Genomic DNA, 16,919 nt, shown 5'->3' on the forward strand with positions numbered 1-16,919 from the left:
CAGTTCCCCCATAGACCCCCCCAAAAGTCCTTTGAGCCCCATATGTCCACTTAGACCCTGCCAATATCCCCTCGGTACCCCCCATGTCCCCTCAACCCCTTCATGTCCCCGTAAAGCCATCTAGGTCCCCTCACCCCCCCTTCCCAAATGTCCCCATAGCCCTCCCCAGTGTCCCCTCAGCCCTCAGTGGGGATTAGGGCCCCCCCGCATACAGCAGAACCCCCAGGAGATGTTATGGGGGGGCACCCCTACAGACACCGCCCTCCCATCCCCCCAGTAACTAACAGCTGCTTTTAATTGAGGGAGGACCCATAGGGTGCCCCCCCCATAGGTGCCAGTCTCCCCCTCCCCACCCATCAGGGTACCCCCTCAAACCACTATGGGAGCTAGCCCCTCCCCCCCCTTGCCCTGTAGGGTGCCCCCACACCCCATAGGGTGCCACCCCTGCCCTCTAGGGTGCCAGCCCCCCCTTCCCATAGGGTGCCAGCCCTGCACCCCATAGGGTGTCAGGCCCCCCCATGCCACGTCTATAGAGTGCCACCCTCATCCCATAGGGTGCCACCACCCCTCTCCTCACATCCCCATAGGGTCCCCCCCGCCATGGGTGCCAGCCCACCCCCTGTAGGGTGCCCCGCCCACCCCAATGGGTGCCCCCCTCCCAGGGTGTCCCCACCCCATGGGTTCCCCTGCAAGATGCCCCCCCCTCCTCCTCCCAGCCCTGCCATCCTGCTCCTGCTGGCCCTCAGCACCCTCAGCCCCCTGTGGCTGTGGGTGTCCCCCCCGCCCCTTTGCCCACCTGCTTGGCCTATGCTCTTCTCCTCATGTTGACCTGCACCATCTACACTATCAAAGCCTGGGGGTTCCTCAAGGCCTTCAACGAGGTCAAACCCATTGGCTTCACCATGTACACTACCTGCATCGTCTGGTTGGCCTTCAGCCCCATCTTCTTCAGCACCGCCCACTTGGCCAAGAGGGTGAGGACATCTCGGGGACCGACTGAGGAGATGGAGGAGGTGGGACTGTGGGGGGACACAGGAGGTTGGGGAGACACAGGAATTCAGAGATGGGTGTCTCTGGGGGAAGCCAAAGGGTTTGGAGGAACCCAGAAGGTGAGGGAGGTGGGATCTGGGGGAGGACCCAGGAGGTTTGGGGGGGACAAAGGAGGTTGGGGACAGACAGGAGATGGGTGTCTTGTGAGACACAGGAGTTTGGGGGGACCCGGGAGATGGGATTTTGGGGGACCAGGGGGATTAGGGAGGTAGGGTTTTAGGGGGACCCAGGCGGTTGGGGGGTTCCAAGAGGCTGGAGATTGGGTTCTATGGGGGGAGCCAGGGCTTTGGGGGGACCCAGGAGACTGGGGAGATGGGTGACTGGGGGAATCTAAGAGTCTGGGGGGACCCAGGCATTCAGGGAGGACCCAGGAGGGGAGAGGACCCAAGAGATCGGTGAGTTGGATTGTGGCCCCTCACACACCAACCCCCACCCCCCAGACTCCATCTCAGCCCCCTCCCCCACCCCACAAACCCTCATGCAAGGCCTTGTGTGAATCCTCGTGTTAATCTTTGTGTGAGTCCTTGTGCACAAACTCCTGTGCAGCAGCACCCACCCCCCTCTGAGCTCCCCCACCCCTCCAGCCCCCCTTGTACTCCTCCCCAAAACAACCCCCCCAGGAACCCTTGTGTGAATTGTGGAAATCCTAGTGTGAATCCTGATTCCAGACCTCGTGCAAAACCTCCCACCCCCCTACCCACCCCCAAAATCTCCTCTCAACCCCCTCCCTTATCCCCCCCAGCTCCCTAGCCCTCTACCACAGGCCCTTGTGGAAATCCTCATTCAAACCCTTGTGCAAAACCACCTCATAGGACACCCATCCCCTGCCGCTCAAATCCTCCCTCAAACCCTTCCACAACCATCCCAATATTCCGTACACACCTGTTGTGTCAAGAGGCAAAATAGTTTTGGCAGAAAATAAACCCCCTTGCGATCTAACGCTCCTCACCGAGGTGGGAGGCTCGGGGTGGCTGGGTTTAAATTCTGAGTGATGCCCCATTCACCACTATCAGCCCAGTCACTTTTAATGTATTAAACTATCACAATTCTGGATACACTAACAGTGGACTGCACCTTCAGTCTAGTCGTGCTCATGAACTAGCATGGCCGCACTCTGGTGTTTGGTCGCGTTCAATGAGAAACCGAAATGGCTAGCTACTTAAGTGTGCAGTTTATTTAAGCAATAGATATAAAGGTTCTTATGGTTTGCCGGTGATAAATACACTGTCTGCAAAGCACGTGCAAGTAAAAATATTGTTAGTGGTACAAAGTGCGTGACAAAGTTCCAAACAATACAGCCTGGCTCTAAATGTCACAGGTAACCCTCTAGAGAGGTTTCTAAGTTCCCCGAGGAAGCACTCGGCACAGTCTAAGCCTTACCCAAAGGCGTCCCTATGGGGGGGAAGAAAGGCTCAGCCCCTCGACTGGTCCCGGGAGTCAGAGGCAGTCCCTGATGGGGTCCTCCCTGACTTGTTCATGATGGTGTCTTCACTAGCATCCCCCCTTTCTCGGGCTATTTTTATATTATTTTTTACCTTCAAGGTGGAGTTCGAATGACCCTAGTCATAAATACCTTTATTATGATTGGTGTAAAATTCTCTCGCCTCGCATTTAAAGGTATAGTTTATGAAGAATTCAGGGCGCAGACTCAAGGAGGAGTGGTTGCACCTTGGAGGCAGGCAGCCTTCGGGCTGGAGGTGTGTTTTGGTATTATAATGACATTATAATGGGCAAAGTTGGCACAAAGGACAACATTTCATCAAAATTTGACAGACTGTTGGCTCAGGGTAGCAAGTATGCAGCTTATCAGTTCCATAGGATCACCTTGTTCCCATTCTGCTGTGTAATCACAGAGCTTGGCCGTGGAATCTTCACTCCATCCTCCGTGGTGCTTTTTCAAGCAATATTGTTCAGGGAGTCAGAGATGTAGCGGATTCCTCGCACACCTGGAAACGTTTCCATTTTATACCTTTCCTTAATGTGTGAACAATGCTATATTTTTAATATAATTTTATTTTAGGAAGTATTCCACAACACCCTCGTGTGAATCCTTGTGCAAGCCCCCTCCTGTGCCACCCCTCTAAATCACCCCCCCACACCTCCAACCCCCAGCCCTGGATGCACCCTTGTGCGAGCCCTCAGACGAGGCCTTGTGTGAATCCTCTTGCAAATGCTCATGTCCCATTGTCCACCCCCTCCCCACCTCCCAAATCCCTCCCAACCCCTCCCCCACCCTCCAACCCCCCCAAACCCTCCTGCTAACACCCGTGCCAGCCCCCACCCACACGCCTTCCCCCTCCCCCTAACAGCCCCTCCCCCAGCCCCGTGTGAACCCTTGTGCAAATCCTCATGCAAGGCCTTGTGCAAATCCTTGTGCAAAGCGTTGTCTGAGGCCCCTCCCACGCCAGCACCCACCTCCTGCCCCCTCCCCCACCCCCCCCAAACCCCTCCCTTGAATCCTTGTGCGAGGCCTCATGCAAAATCCCAACCCCATGCTGTCATCCCTCTATGAAGGTATGAAGGAAGGCTCCCCTCTCGTGGGAGCCGCCTCCCGCGCCACCCCCCGCCCCACTTGCCCCCTCTCCACCCCGAATATTCTCTTTCCCCACTGCCCCCCCTATCTCCCAGCCGCCTACAAACTCTCACGCGAATCCTCGTGCAAGGCCTCGGGCAAATTCTCGTGCGAGACCTCATGCAAAATCTCCTCGCGCCCCACCATCCAACTCCCTTCTCCCAGTCCCCAAATCAACCCTAACCCTCTCCCCTGCCCCCCCAACAACCCTCGTGCGAGGCCTGATGAGAATCCCGATGTGAACCCTTGTGTGAGAACCCCTCATGCAGTAGCACCCCCTTCATACTGCAAATCCCCCCTGCACCCCTCCCCCAACTCCAGCCCCCACCGAACCCTGATGCGAATCCTCCTGTCAGTCTCCTCATGCACCAACCCCCCACCTGCCCTTCCCCACTCCCCATATCATTCCACCACCCCTCCCCCACCCTCCCAAACTCCCTTGTGAACCCTCCTGTGAAGCCCCGTGCAAGGCCTCGTGTGAATCCTTGTGCAAAATCCCCTCATGTGCCACCCTCCACCCCCGAACCCCTCTCAACGCCTCCCCCACCCCCCTATGAACCTCGTGCAAATGCGCCTGCAAGACCTGGTGTGAGTTCTTGCCATAAGCCTTGTGCAAGCCCCCTCCTGTGCCATCACCCACCCCCGGACCCACCCTCCAACCTTTTCCCCCATTGTGCAAGGTCTCTTGTGAACCCCCTCCTGCCCCACCCCCCATCCCCCTCTCCCCGTCTCTCCCCCCTGCAACAGTCCCCAGATCCCTACAAACTCTCATGTGAGTCCTGTTGCACGGCCTTGTGCATCTCGTGCAAGGCCTTGTACCAATCCCCTGAAGTGCCACCATCCCCCCTCCCCCACCTCCCCACCCCCAAATCCCCCTTCAACCCCCTCCCTCACCCCTCCTCCTCCCCCCCACCCTACAAACCCTTGTGCAAAATCCCCCTGCACGAAATCCAAAATCCACCCCCCTCCGCCATCCCCTAACCCCTCACAGCTCCCCCCCGCCCAATCTTCCATCCCCCAACAAACCCTCGTGCAAACCATTGTGCAAGGCCTCACACAAATCAAGTGAATCTTTGTGGGAGCACTTGTGCAAACACCCTCATGCGCCGCCATCCATCCCCCTCAACACGCAACACACCTCAACACACATCACACCTCAACATGAAACATGCTTACACAACAAACACACCTCAACACAGAACATGCTTTAACATGCCTCAACATGGAACATGCCTCAACACACAAAATGCTTTAACATGCTTTCCGTGTTTAGCCATGTGCCGTGTTAAGGCATGTCCCTTGTTGAGGCGTGCTCCATGTTGATGCATGTTGCATGTTAAGGCATGTTTTGTGTTGAGGCGTGTTAAAACATGTTTTGTGTTGAGGCATTTTCCATGTTGAAGCGTGTTGCATGTTTATGTGTGTTGACGGGTGTTGTGTATTGAGGCATGTTAAAGCATGTTGCGTGTTGAGGCATGTTTTGTGTTGAGGCAAGATGCGTGTTGAGGCGTGTAAAGCATGTTCCGTGTTGAGACATGGTAGAGCGTGTTCCATGTTGAGCATGTTCCATGTTGAGGCTTATTGCGTGCTGGGGCATGTTGCATGTTGAGGCATGTTCAACCATGTTCCATGTTGAGGTGTTGCGTGTTGAGGCATGTTGCGTGTTGAGGCATGTTGCATGTTGAGGCATGTTGTGTGTTTAGGCATGTTACTTGTTGAGGTGTTTTAAAATATGTTTAGCCATGTGCTGTGTTATAGCATGTTGTGTTTTGAAGCGTGTTGTGTTTTGAGGCATGTTAAAGCATGTGGCATATTGAGGCATTTAGAGCATGTTGTGTGTTGAGGCATATTTGTTGAAGCGCATTGAGTGTTGAGGTGTGTTACAGCATGTTGTGTCTTAAGGCATGTTTTGTGTTGACGCATGTTGTGTGTTGAGGTGTCGCGACGGAGGGAAGACAGGGCCACTCAATATGAGTGATCAGCAAGCTTCGTTTATTGATTCACACAGTTGCCTTTTATGTCCTAACATAATTAGCTCATACATATTACAAAAGTTAAGCTCATGATTGGTTAGTTCTTAGAAAGATCAACTCCGCCCTTGGTTCCTTCTTTACAGTTACTTTCATCCTCTTTTCCCATGCCTGAGCAGCTGCAACCTCCCTGTTATCATACAACAATTATAGTCAAGGACAAGGTGTCCTTACCAGCCCAGCAGTTACGGGGGCTGAATCCGATGTTTCTCAAGCTTTTGCATGGCCAGCTGGATCATGTCTACGTGACCCTTCTCAGCTAGCCATTCTCCCACAATTCCCCCGTTTTTATTTTGAATGACATAAGCTTGGTTAAACATCCGTAACACAAGGGTTTTCATACAAGACAACACACAACTCACACAAAGCAATGCTATTAGTACAATGATTAAGACTAGCAATCCTGTCTGTAAAAGGTTTCTCAGCCATCCGGACAGACCCAACCAGTCTCCAAGAGCACCCCTATAAGGCACGTAGTAAATGGGGAGCGGGGTGTTGCTAGGCTTGCACAAAAGCTGGTCGTGTTGAGTGATCGAGCTAAAGTTATCCACACATTTTCTCGTGGGTCAAACATCTCACTATATGGGATGGCTCTTATGCTTACAACTAAGGCAACTACTATAAAGCTTTCTATACCTAAATTAACCATTTTCTCTGTTTCAACTTCTAAGCAAATAGCATGCACATAATACCTAGGGGTTACAGACCCCACAGATTGTACAATTAATTTCTGTCTTTGCGACCTCGTGGTTCACACTCAGGCGCAGCGGTCTCAGTCCGTTGGTTTATGGTGATTAGTCGGGTCACCTTCAGCGGCGACTTCAGGGTGGTCGATGGCAGGCCTTACCCAACGGCTGGGAACCCAGATGGTACCTTGTCCCCTATGGTCCATCGTAAAAGGGGTGATTTGCGAGCAAGGGTCAATCCTCCTACTCCCGCGACCGTGGCATTGCTCGCGTAGGTCGGCCATTGAGCCGGCCACTTATGCGTGCTGATTATGGAAATGTCAGCGCCAGTGTCTAGAAGAGCAACAAATGATATAGTTAGGTTGGCGTATTGCACAGCAACCGGGCGTTGTGGCCTTTGGCGCAAGCCGACAGTTAGTAAGGCCATTTGTCCTGTAGATCCAAAGGCTCCTTGCCCTCGTGGCTGCTCTTGCAGCGGTGGAAGGGCTCCCGCAAGATGTGGTAGGGGAATTAATTGCGCCACCTTGGTGCCTTTAGCGATGAAGAGCGGTGGGAATAACGTGTGGGCCATGATCTGGATCTCACCGTGGTAATCCTTATCAATCAGTCCCACCAACACATTAAGTCCCAGCATGGTGGCTGATGAACGGCCTATAAGTAGTGCTCCGACAGCTTGTCCATTGATACAGATTGGTCCTTGACTGCTAGTAGCAATCCGGACAGGCTTTGAGTCCAACAGGGTACAATCTACTGCTGTTGCCAGGTCCAAGCCGAGGCTTCCGCTTGTGGCTGGTCTGAGCTGAAGGGATTGAGTGCTGCCGGATATGCAGCCGCTTTTTGTGTCGGCGCGGGGCGGCTCTTCCTGCTGAATCGTCCGTTTCCCGGTTTGGAAGCGCGACATGCAGTCTCATTGTGGTTGTCCGACCGGCAGTTTCTGCACCATACTGAGCCGGCGTCGCAGTTCCGTCTGATGTGTCCAGCAGCGCCACAACGGTAGCATCGTGGGCGAGGTGATCCAGTAGCATTTAATCGTTGAACGGAGGCTTGCAAAGGAGCAAGGGCTGCAAGAACTTGACTCTGCGTAGCCTGCGCGTGTTCCTTTAAACTATTCCCTAGTTCCTTTACTGCCTCAACTAACATTGCCTGTGGCCCTACCGGTACCTGAGCCATCCTTTCTAGTCCTTCCTCGATAGTCCATGTCCCTGGCAATGTAGCCAAGATGTTGCGTGTGGCCGGATTACTATTTTGTATAGCACACTGCTTTAGTATAGTGCCTCTGAGATAATCGGGCACCCCGGCCGCCTGTATGGCGTTTGCTACTCGATCTATAAATAGGCCAAATGGTTCCTCTCTTCCTTGCTTAATACCCATATATATGAAAGGATTCCTTTTTTTTTTTTTTTTTTTTTGAGTGAACGGCTTTTTTCTCTCTCTTTTTTTTTTTTTTTTTTTTTTTTTTTTTTTTTTTCTCAGCTCGGTTTGCAACGGGGCGTTAGCAACTGCCCGCCACGGCTTTATCAACTTTTTGGTTGATTTATTATCGCATATAACTTCGTCAAACAATTTATCCTCATATTTATGCCATTCCTCGTGTTCAAAAACCGTATCTGGATTATCAAAGCAACCTCTCACTACTCCATACGCTGATAACCCAGGCAACTCCCTTTTACAATCTATACCCTGAACGCTCCGCTTTTCTAAAAAGCATTTGAGCAAATCATACGCCGCTTGTCTATTCATACCTTCGTCAGCGCGCTGTTGCAGCCTTCCAGACTTCGGCGGCGCGTAGCCGGCAGGACACTCTCTATAGGTGCTCCAGGGCGCAGGGACCTTTTCCTTTAATCCCTTTCGCTCTTGGGCGCGGGGACCTTTTCCTTTAATCCCTTTCGCCTCCTGCGCTGCTTACAGGACCAGCACTGAGACTCCGTTGACCGTGGCTCGCAGGTTCAGCCCTCTGTAGGGTCCCTGTTTCGGGCGCCATTTGTCGCGACGGAGGGAAGACAGGGCCACTCAATATGAGTGATCAGCAAGCTTCGTTTATTGATTCACACAGTTGCCTTTTATGTCCTAACATAATTAGCTCATACATATTACAAAAGTTAAGCTCATGATTGGTTAGTTCTTAGAAAGATCAACTCCGCCCTTGGTTCCTTCTTTACAGTTACTTTCATCCTCTTTTCCCATGCCTGAGCAGCTGCAACCTCCCTGTTATCATACAACAATTATAGTCAAGGACAAGGTGTCCTTACCAGCCCAGCAGTTACGGGGGCTGAATCCGATGTTTCTCAAGCTTTTGCATGGCCAGCTGGATCATGTCTACGTGACCCTTCTCAGCTAGCCATTCTCCCACATTGAGGCTTGTGTTTTGAGGCACCTCAACACCCAATTTGCTCTAACACAGAACATGCTTTAGCACGCCTCAACATGCAAGATGCAACATGCCTCAACTCACAACATGGAACATGGCTCAAATCACAACATACTTTTTACACACCTCAACACACAACATACTTTAACATGTCTCAACACATAACACGCCTCAACATGGAATGTGCCTCAACATGGAACACTCCTCAACATAAAACATGCCTCAACAGGCAACATGCTTTACCATGCCTTGACACGCAATGCACTTTAACACACAACATGCTTCAACATGCAACATGCCTCAACACACAACATGCTTTAACAAGCCTCAACATGCAATGCTGCTATACAAACAACAGATCTCAACACGCAACATGCTTTAACATGTTTTCCGTCTTTAGCCATATGCTGTGTTGAGGCGCGTTGTTGTTGAGGTGGGTTAAAGCATGTTCTGTGTTGACATGTGTTGCATTTTGAGGAGTTTTCTGTGTTGATGCATGCTGTGTGTTAAGTCATGTTAAAGCATGTTGTGTGTTGAGGTGTGTTGTGTGTTGAGGCATGCTGTGTGTTGAGGCGTGCTGTGTGTTTAGGTGCATTGCATGTTAAGGTTTGTTATAGCATGTTGAGTCCTGAAAAGCATGTTCTGTGTTGACGCGTGTTGTTTTGAGGCGTGTTCCGTGTTGATGCATGTTGTGTGTTGAGGCATGTTAAAGCATGTTGCGTGTTCAGCTATGTGCTGTCTGTTGAGACACACTGCATCTTGAGGCGTGTTGCGGTGTGTAAAGCATGTTGCGTGTTAAAGCATGTGCCGTGGTTTAGCCTCAGACGGCAACAAAGAACCAGGGGGCAGCCGCTCGCTCAGATCGGGCCCCCACCGCCAGCGCGGCCGGGAGGGGAGAATGGGAAGAAAAAAAGGCAAAAACTCCTGGGTTGAGACAAAGGCAATTTAACAGAACAGCAAAGGGAGCAAGAAACAACAACAACAATAACACTGACAGAGGAATATACAACCACGAGTACGATACCACCGCTTGCCGACCGCACCCGGGTCACCCCCGACCCCTCTGCTCCCCCGGGGATGACTTCCTCTTCCCCCCCCCCCGACTTCCTGCCCCTCCCCTTCCCTGGCCAGCTCCGGATACCCCCTGGGCATGGCTCACATGGGATGGGATACCTGTGTCCCTGCTAGGTCCTGGGGAGAATTAACCCTATCCCCGCCAGACCCAGGACATCATCCACCCCTTATTCCATACCATTTCATGCCATGCCCAGATCCTACAGTTTCCAATTAAATACTATCAGTTTCCCCTGACATATATATATATATGTATATCTCCATACAGGTATAATGTCCTTAGTCTGTGGGCCATCACTCTAAAATGTCCGCTGAGTTCATTTAATCCATGACTTTGAGCTCCATCTGTTAGAACAGTCCCTCAGGGCACGCAAGATGGTGTGTGAGGGGCTGGACTGTCGCATGCTGTATTTTTGGGGCTTGTGGCTGATGTATCTGGTGCAGCTCACGTCCATGGTCCATGAGCTGAAGATGTCGATCTCAATGAAGTTGCTGGGTGCCAGCTGCTGAGGTCAGTTCTGGTCCCTTCGCTGCTGCACTTTACTGGGTTTTTCATCAGAGGCCATTTGTCATTAGTTTGGGTGACTCTTACTATAGTACAACCAATAGCAGTTACAGAAATGAGATGTACAGTGGCAGGGTCATTTAGCAATTAACATCATACAGTTTCATTCACTGGCTATTCTTGCACAAAATCAGGTCCCCGTGTGGTACACATTGAACTTCCCCATCCTTCCGCATCACCCACCGTGTGCACCCAGGTCCTTGAGCAAAGGCAATCCCATGGATGGGTTTGCCTTTGAGGCAGGACTAACCCAGACTGTCTTCCCTAACATATTCTTCATGTGCACTACGGGGACTTTATTTCCCTCCACACTACGTGGAGGTTTTGATTCATAGATTCATAGATTGGTCCAGGCCGGAAGGGACCTCCAAAGGTCATCTAGTCCAACCTCCCCGCAGTCAGCAGGGACACCCCCAACTAGACCATGTTGCCCAGGGCCTCGTCGAGCTTCACCTTGAATATCTCAAGGGAAGGGGCCTCAACCACCTCCCTGGGCAACCTGTTCCAGTGTTCCACCACCCTCAGAGTAAAGAACTTGTTCCTAATATCCAATCTAAATCTCCCCTTCTCCAACTTAAAACCATTGCCCCTTGTCCTGTCACTGCAGGCCTTTGTAAACAGACCCTCCCCAGCCTTCCTGTAGGCCCCCCTCAGGTACTGGAAGGCCGCTATTAGGTCTCCCCGGAGCCTCCTCTTCTCCAGGATGAACAACCCCAGCTCCCTCAGCCTGTCCTCATAGCAGAGGTGCTCCAACCCCCTGATCATTTTAGTGGCCCTCCTCTGGACCGGCAGGCTCAGCTCGGTTGGTAGATCCCCTGGTGTTAACTAGCCAGGTAGCCTTTGCTAAATGTGTATCCCAATGTTTTAAAGTCCCACCACTCATTGCTCTCAGTGCAGTTTTTAATAGTCCATTGTACCGTTCTATCTTCCCAGAGGCTGGTGCATGATGGGGAATGTGATAGACCCATTCAATACTGTGCTTTTTGGTCCAGGTGTCAATGAGGCTGTTTCGGAAATGAGTCCCATTGTCCGACTCAGTTCTCTCTGGGGTGCCATGTCGCCACAGGACTTGTTTTTCAAGGCTCAGGATAGTGTTCCAGGCAGTGGCATGGGGCACAGGATATGTTTCCAGCCATCCAGTGGTTGCTTCCACCATTGTGAGCACATGGTGCTTGCCTTGGCGGGTTTGTGGGAGTGTGATAGAATCGATCTGCCAGGCCTCCCCATATTTGTATTTCAGCCATCGTCCTCCATACCAAAGAGGCTTTAATCGCTTGGCTTGAAGACCTGTGCAACAGTGTCCATTGTCAAATCCATCCCTCGATCTTGAGCCCATCTATATGTAGCATCTCTTCCTTGATGGCCTGAGGAGTCATGGGACCATCGAGCTATGAATAATTCACCCTTCTGTTGCCAGTCCAGATCCACCTCAGCCACTTCAATCTTAGCAGCCTGATCCACCTGCTGGTTGTTCTGATGTTCCTCAGTGGCCCGGCTCTTGGGTACATGGGCGTCTACATGATGCACTTTCACAACCAGATTCTCTACCCAGGCAGCGATATCTTGCCACAATTCAGCAGCCCAGATAGGTTTGCCTCTGCGCTGCCAGCTGCTCTGCTTCCACTGCCGTAACCACCCCCACAAGGCATTTGCCACCATCCATGAATCAGTGTAGAGATAAAGTACCGGCCATTTTTCCCGCTCGGCAATGTCCAAAGCCAGCTGAATTGTTTTCACCTCTGCAAACTGGCTTGATTCACCTTGTCCTTCAGTGGCTTCTGCAACTCATCTTGTAGAACTCCACACGGCAGCCTTCCACTTTCTATGCTTTCCCACAATCCGGCAGGACCCATCAGTGAACAGGGCACATCTCTTCTCATTTTCTGGTACATTATACGGTGGAGCATCACCTCCTCCTCTGGTGACATTCCAAAATCCTTGCCTTCTGGCCAGTCCATGATCAGCTCTAGAATTCCTGGGGGACTGGGGTTTCCCATTCGAGTTCGCTGCGTGATCAATGCAATCCACTTGCTCCATGTAGCATCCCTTGCATGATGTGTGGCAGGGACCCTTTCTTTGAACATCCAGCCCAGCACCGGCAGCCGAGGTGCCAAGGGGAGCTGTGCTTCCATACCAACCACTTCCGAAGCAGCTCAAACCCCTTCATACGCTGCCAGTATCTCCTTTTCTGTTGGAGTATAGCGGGCTTCGGATCCACTCTATCCCCGACTCCAAAACCCTAGGGGTCGACCACGTGTCTCCTCTGGCGCTTTCTGCCAGAGGCTCCAAGTAGGGCCGTTCTCCCCAGCTGCAGTGTAGAGCACATTTTTAACATCTTGTCCTGCCCAGACTGGCCCCAGAGCTACTGCATGGACTATTTCCTGTTTAATTTGTTCAAAAGCTTGTCGCTGCTCAGGACCCCATTTAAAAGCGTTCTTCTTCCGGGTTACTTGATACAGAGGGCTCACAATCAGACTGAAATCTGGGATATGCATCCTCCAAAACCACAAAATGCCCAGGAAAGCTTGTGCTTCCTTTTTACAAGTTGGTGGAGACATAGCTGCGATTTTATTGATCATGTCCATTGGGATCTGACGGCGTCCATCTTGCCATTTTACTCCTAAAAACTGGATCTGCTGTGCAGGTCCCTTGACCTTACTTCATCTTATGGCAAATTTGAATTTTTGAATTTGGATTATTTTATTCCCCTTCTCAAAAACTTCTTCTGCTGTGTTGCCCCATACAATGATGTCGTCAATGTACTGCAGATGTTCCGGAGCTTCACCCTGTTCCAGTGCAGTCTGGATCAGTCCATGGCAAATGGTGGGGCTATGTTTCCATCCCTGGGGCAGTTGGTTCCAGGTGTACCGGACACCTCTCCAAGTGAAAGCAAACTGTGATCTGCACTCTGCTGCCAGAGGGATTGAGAAAAATGCATAGCGATATCAATTGTGGCATACCACGGGACAATCACACCTGTCCTCAGGTCCCACCGCGCTTGGCTCCAGAGCCCGGCTTCACCTCACAGCTGCAGCAAAATCACCCCAAATCACCCCACGAATGGCCACGGAGGGAGCTGCAGGCCAGGCAGGGACCCTCCTCCCCTTCTCTGCCTGCACCTTGGGCAGCCACACCACCAGCAAGCAGGGAAAAAAAAAATAATAATAATTAAATAAATAAAAAAAAATATCACTGCACTGGACAAGAAGTGCCTGGAAACTTCATCTCTTTATTGCCCATTTCCCATCTGAGCTCCAGAGCCCTGGGCCAACGCAGCCACCGTGCCTTCGGGAAGCTGCCGCCCCTCTCTGGGTCCGGCTGGCAGAAGGTGTGGGGGGAGGTCCCCAGCCCCTGTCACGGCACCACCGGGGTCGGGGGCTGAGCCCCTTCCCCAGAAATGCCCCAGGGACACCATTTTTGGGAGCGTGCAGTGGCAGGTACAGTCTCCAGGTACCATCTCCTCCTGGGTGTCACACACCCAGGGAAAGCGCAACCCCCTCCAAGGGGGACCCAGAGCTGGTTGTTTCCTGATCAGGAGACTAAAGGACCCGACGGCACAACTTGGGGGGAAGCGTGACACTGAGTGACGCTGACCTTAACCTCGCACCCTCGAGGTCCTTTTTCCTATCTCTGGTTCATTCCAGTCAACGCAAAAGCACAGCTGAGGCAAAGGCATTTGTTGAGTGACACAAGGAGGCTGCGGCTGCGCCTTGGTCCCCACACACCTCGGCTGAATCCACTTGTTCTTCCCCACCCCCGAAAAATACCGTTTAAAGCAAAAAGCATTTGCACCCAACAGCCCCAGGGTAGGGGACGATAGGGGCCAGGGGCACCTAGACTCCCCCTTAGACCCTGCCCTCCCCAAAAAGAGCTGGGGAGTCTACTAAGAGGAGGGGGGGTGTGGGGGGTGTGGGTTGCCACAGGGAGCCCCAACATTCCATCCCCGGTGACCAAAGAGTCCGTAGCAGCAGAGAGACCGAGAGGACCGACGATGGCGCTGCCACCACTGTGGCTCCCACCGAACGGCCCGCAGACCCCCACGGCACCCCAGATCCTTCAGACCTTTGTGCTTCTCCAAACCTTTCACCCCCAAGGTAGGGACCGACCCTGACCCACAGCCCGGGAATGCTCTCAGGGGCAAGAGCGCAGGAGGTGACCGCAGCCATGGCTCCTGTCTCTCTTCCAGGCTCAGCCACCCTCATTCGACTGCTCGGGCAGGAGCAGCCCTTCCCCGCAGCCTGGCCACCCCCTGTGGGGGCTGCTCCATGGGCCCCACAGGCCACACCACCAAGTATGGCCCCCCTGTCCCTTCCGCCACCTTCAGCACCTGAGAACCCTGGTCAACTTCACCATCCCTCAACCCTCTGCCTGGTCACCTTCACCATCCCACCTCCCCTGTTCCCCCTCAGCAGTTTTGGCACGGGGAGCGGGAGGGTTTGACAAGCCCGGGTGAGCGTCCCTGCCCTCGCCTGCCCAGGAAACCCCATTTCCAGAGACTTTTCCAATCCCTTGGGGCCATCTCTCCCGTTTCCCCCCCAAAGCACGTCCCCTCCCCAGTTTCCAGCCCCAGCCCCTCCGGCACAGCAGCTCCAGGGAGTGACCGGCCATCAGCTCCCCAGGGGCCTGGCTCACAGCCGGTATGGGGGCCACGGGGGACAGCTCAGCGGGTGCCCTGGAGGCTGCCCATGGCCCACCACGCCTCCCTTTCCCCCCTCCCAGGGCTGCAGAGGGCCCCCTCCCCTGAGGGGAGACCTCATTGCCCTCTACAACTACCTGAAAGGAGGGTGTAGAGAGGTGGGTGTTGGCCTCCTCTCCCAAGGGAATAAAGACAGGACCAGAGGAAATGGTCTGAAGTTGCGGCAGGGGAGGTTTAGATTACATATTAGGAAGCACTACTTTACCAAGAGAGTGGTCAGGCACTGGAACAGACTGCCCAGGGAGGTGGTGGAGTCGCCATCCCTGGAGCTATTTAAGAAACGTTTAGACACGGCTCTCCAGGGCATGCTCTAGTGCCCGAGATTGTTGGTTTGCGTCTGTTTGTGGGTGGGTGTGCTGTGTGGTTGGTTGTGGGTGTGGCTACCTTTTTTTTTTCTTTGTGTGGTTGGACTCGATGATCTCAAAGGTCCCATGCAACCACGAAGATTCTGCGATTCTGTGATTCTGTAATGCTGGGTCATCAGGGAGGGGAGCCATAGGACAGGGGGGAAGGGTTTGGAGAGTACCTTGGAGGAGAAAGACCTAGGAGGCCTGGTGGACAATAGGATGACCATGAGCCGACAATGTGCCCTTGTGGCCAAGAAGGCCAATGGCATCCTGGGGTGCATCAGGAAGAGTGTGACCAGCAGGTCGAGGGAGGTCATCCTCCCCCCTCTACTCTGCCCTGGGGGGGCCCCACCTGGAGCACTGCGTCCAGTTCCTGGCTCCCCAGTTCAAGAAGGACAGGGAACTGCTGGAGAGGGTACAGCAGAGGGCTACAAAGATGATGAGGGGACTGGAGCTTCTCCCTTACGAGGAAAGGCTGAGGGACTTGGGTCTTTTTAGTCTAGAGAAGAGAAGACTGAGGGGGGATTTGATCAATGCTGATAAATACTTAAAGGGTGGGTGTCAAGAGGACGGGGCTGCTCTTTTATCAGTGGTGCCCAGTGACAGGACAAGAGGGAACGAGCAGAACCTTGAACATGGGAAGTTCCACCTAAACATGAGGAGGAGCTTCTTTCCTGTGAGGGTGGCAGAGCCTTGGAACAGGCTGCCCAGGGGGGTGGCAGACTCTCCTTCTCTGGAGACATTCAAAACCCGCCTGGACAAGTTCCTGTGCAACCTCCTCTAGGTGGGCCTGCTGTGTGTGGGGAGGGGGGTTGGACTAGATGATCTGCAGAGGCCCCTTCCATCCCAATGTGATTCTGCGATTGCCTGATTCTGTGACACTGACAGAAAGGAGATTGAGATGAGATCAGGGGAAGAAATTCTTTGCTGTGAGGGTGGTGAGACTCTGGCCAACGGTGCCCAGAGAAGCTGTGGCTGCCCCAACCCTGGAGGCGTTCAAGGCCAGGTTGGACGGGGCTTGAAAAACCTGCTCTGGTGGGACGGGTCCCTGCCCGGGGCACAGGGTGGGACAAGGTGAGCTCACAGGTCCCTTCCAATCCAAACCAGTCTAGGATTCGGGGACATGCCTTCCAGCCCTGTCACCAGCTTGGTTGCCCTCCTCTGGAGGCATTCGAGGACCTTCCCATCCTTCTCCAACGGTGGGGCCCAGCCCTGCACCCAGGGCTCCAGGTGAGGCCGCACCAGCGCCGAGCACAGCGGGACAATCTCCGCTCTTGGCCGCCTGCTTCGACTGTGTTTGATGCCCCCCAGGATGGGGGTTGCCCTCTTGGTGCCAGGGGACACCGATGGCTCCTCCTCAGCTGCTGCCCCCAGCACCCCCGGCCGGACCCCTTTCTGCAGGGCTGCTCTCCAGCCACCCCTCTCCCCAGTTACACTCCTGCCCAGAGTTCCTCCCTCCCAGGGCAGAATCCTGCACTTTTACTGCTTCAACTTCACGCCACTGCTGATTGCCCAGTGCTCCAATCTACCT

Source organism: Numenius arquata, chromosome 5 (assembly GCF_964106895.1).
Source record: "Numenius arquata chromosome 5, bNumArq3.hap1.1, whole genome shotgun sequence".
Classification (NCBI taxonomy): Eukaryota; Metazoa; Chordata; class Aves; order Charadriiformes; family Scolopacidae; genus Numenius; species Numenius arquata.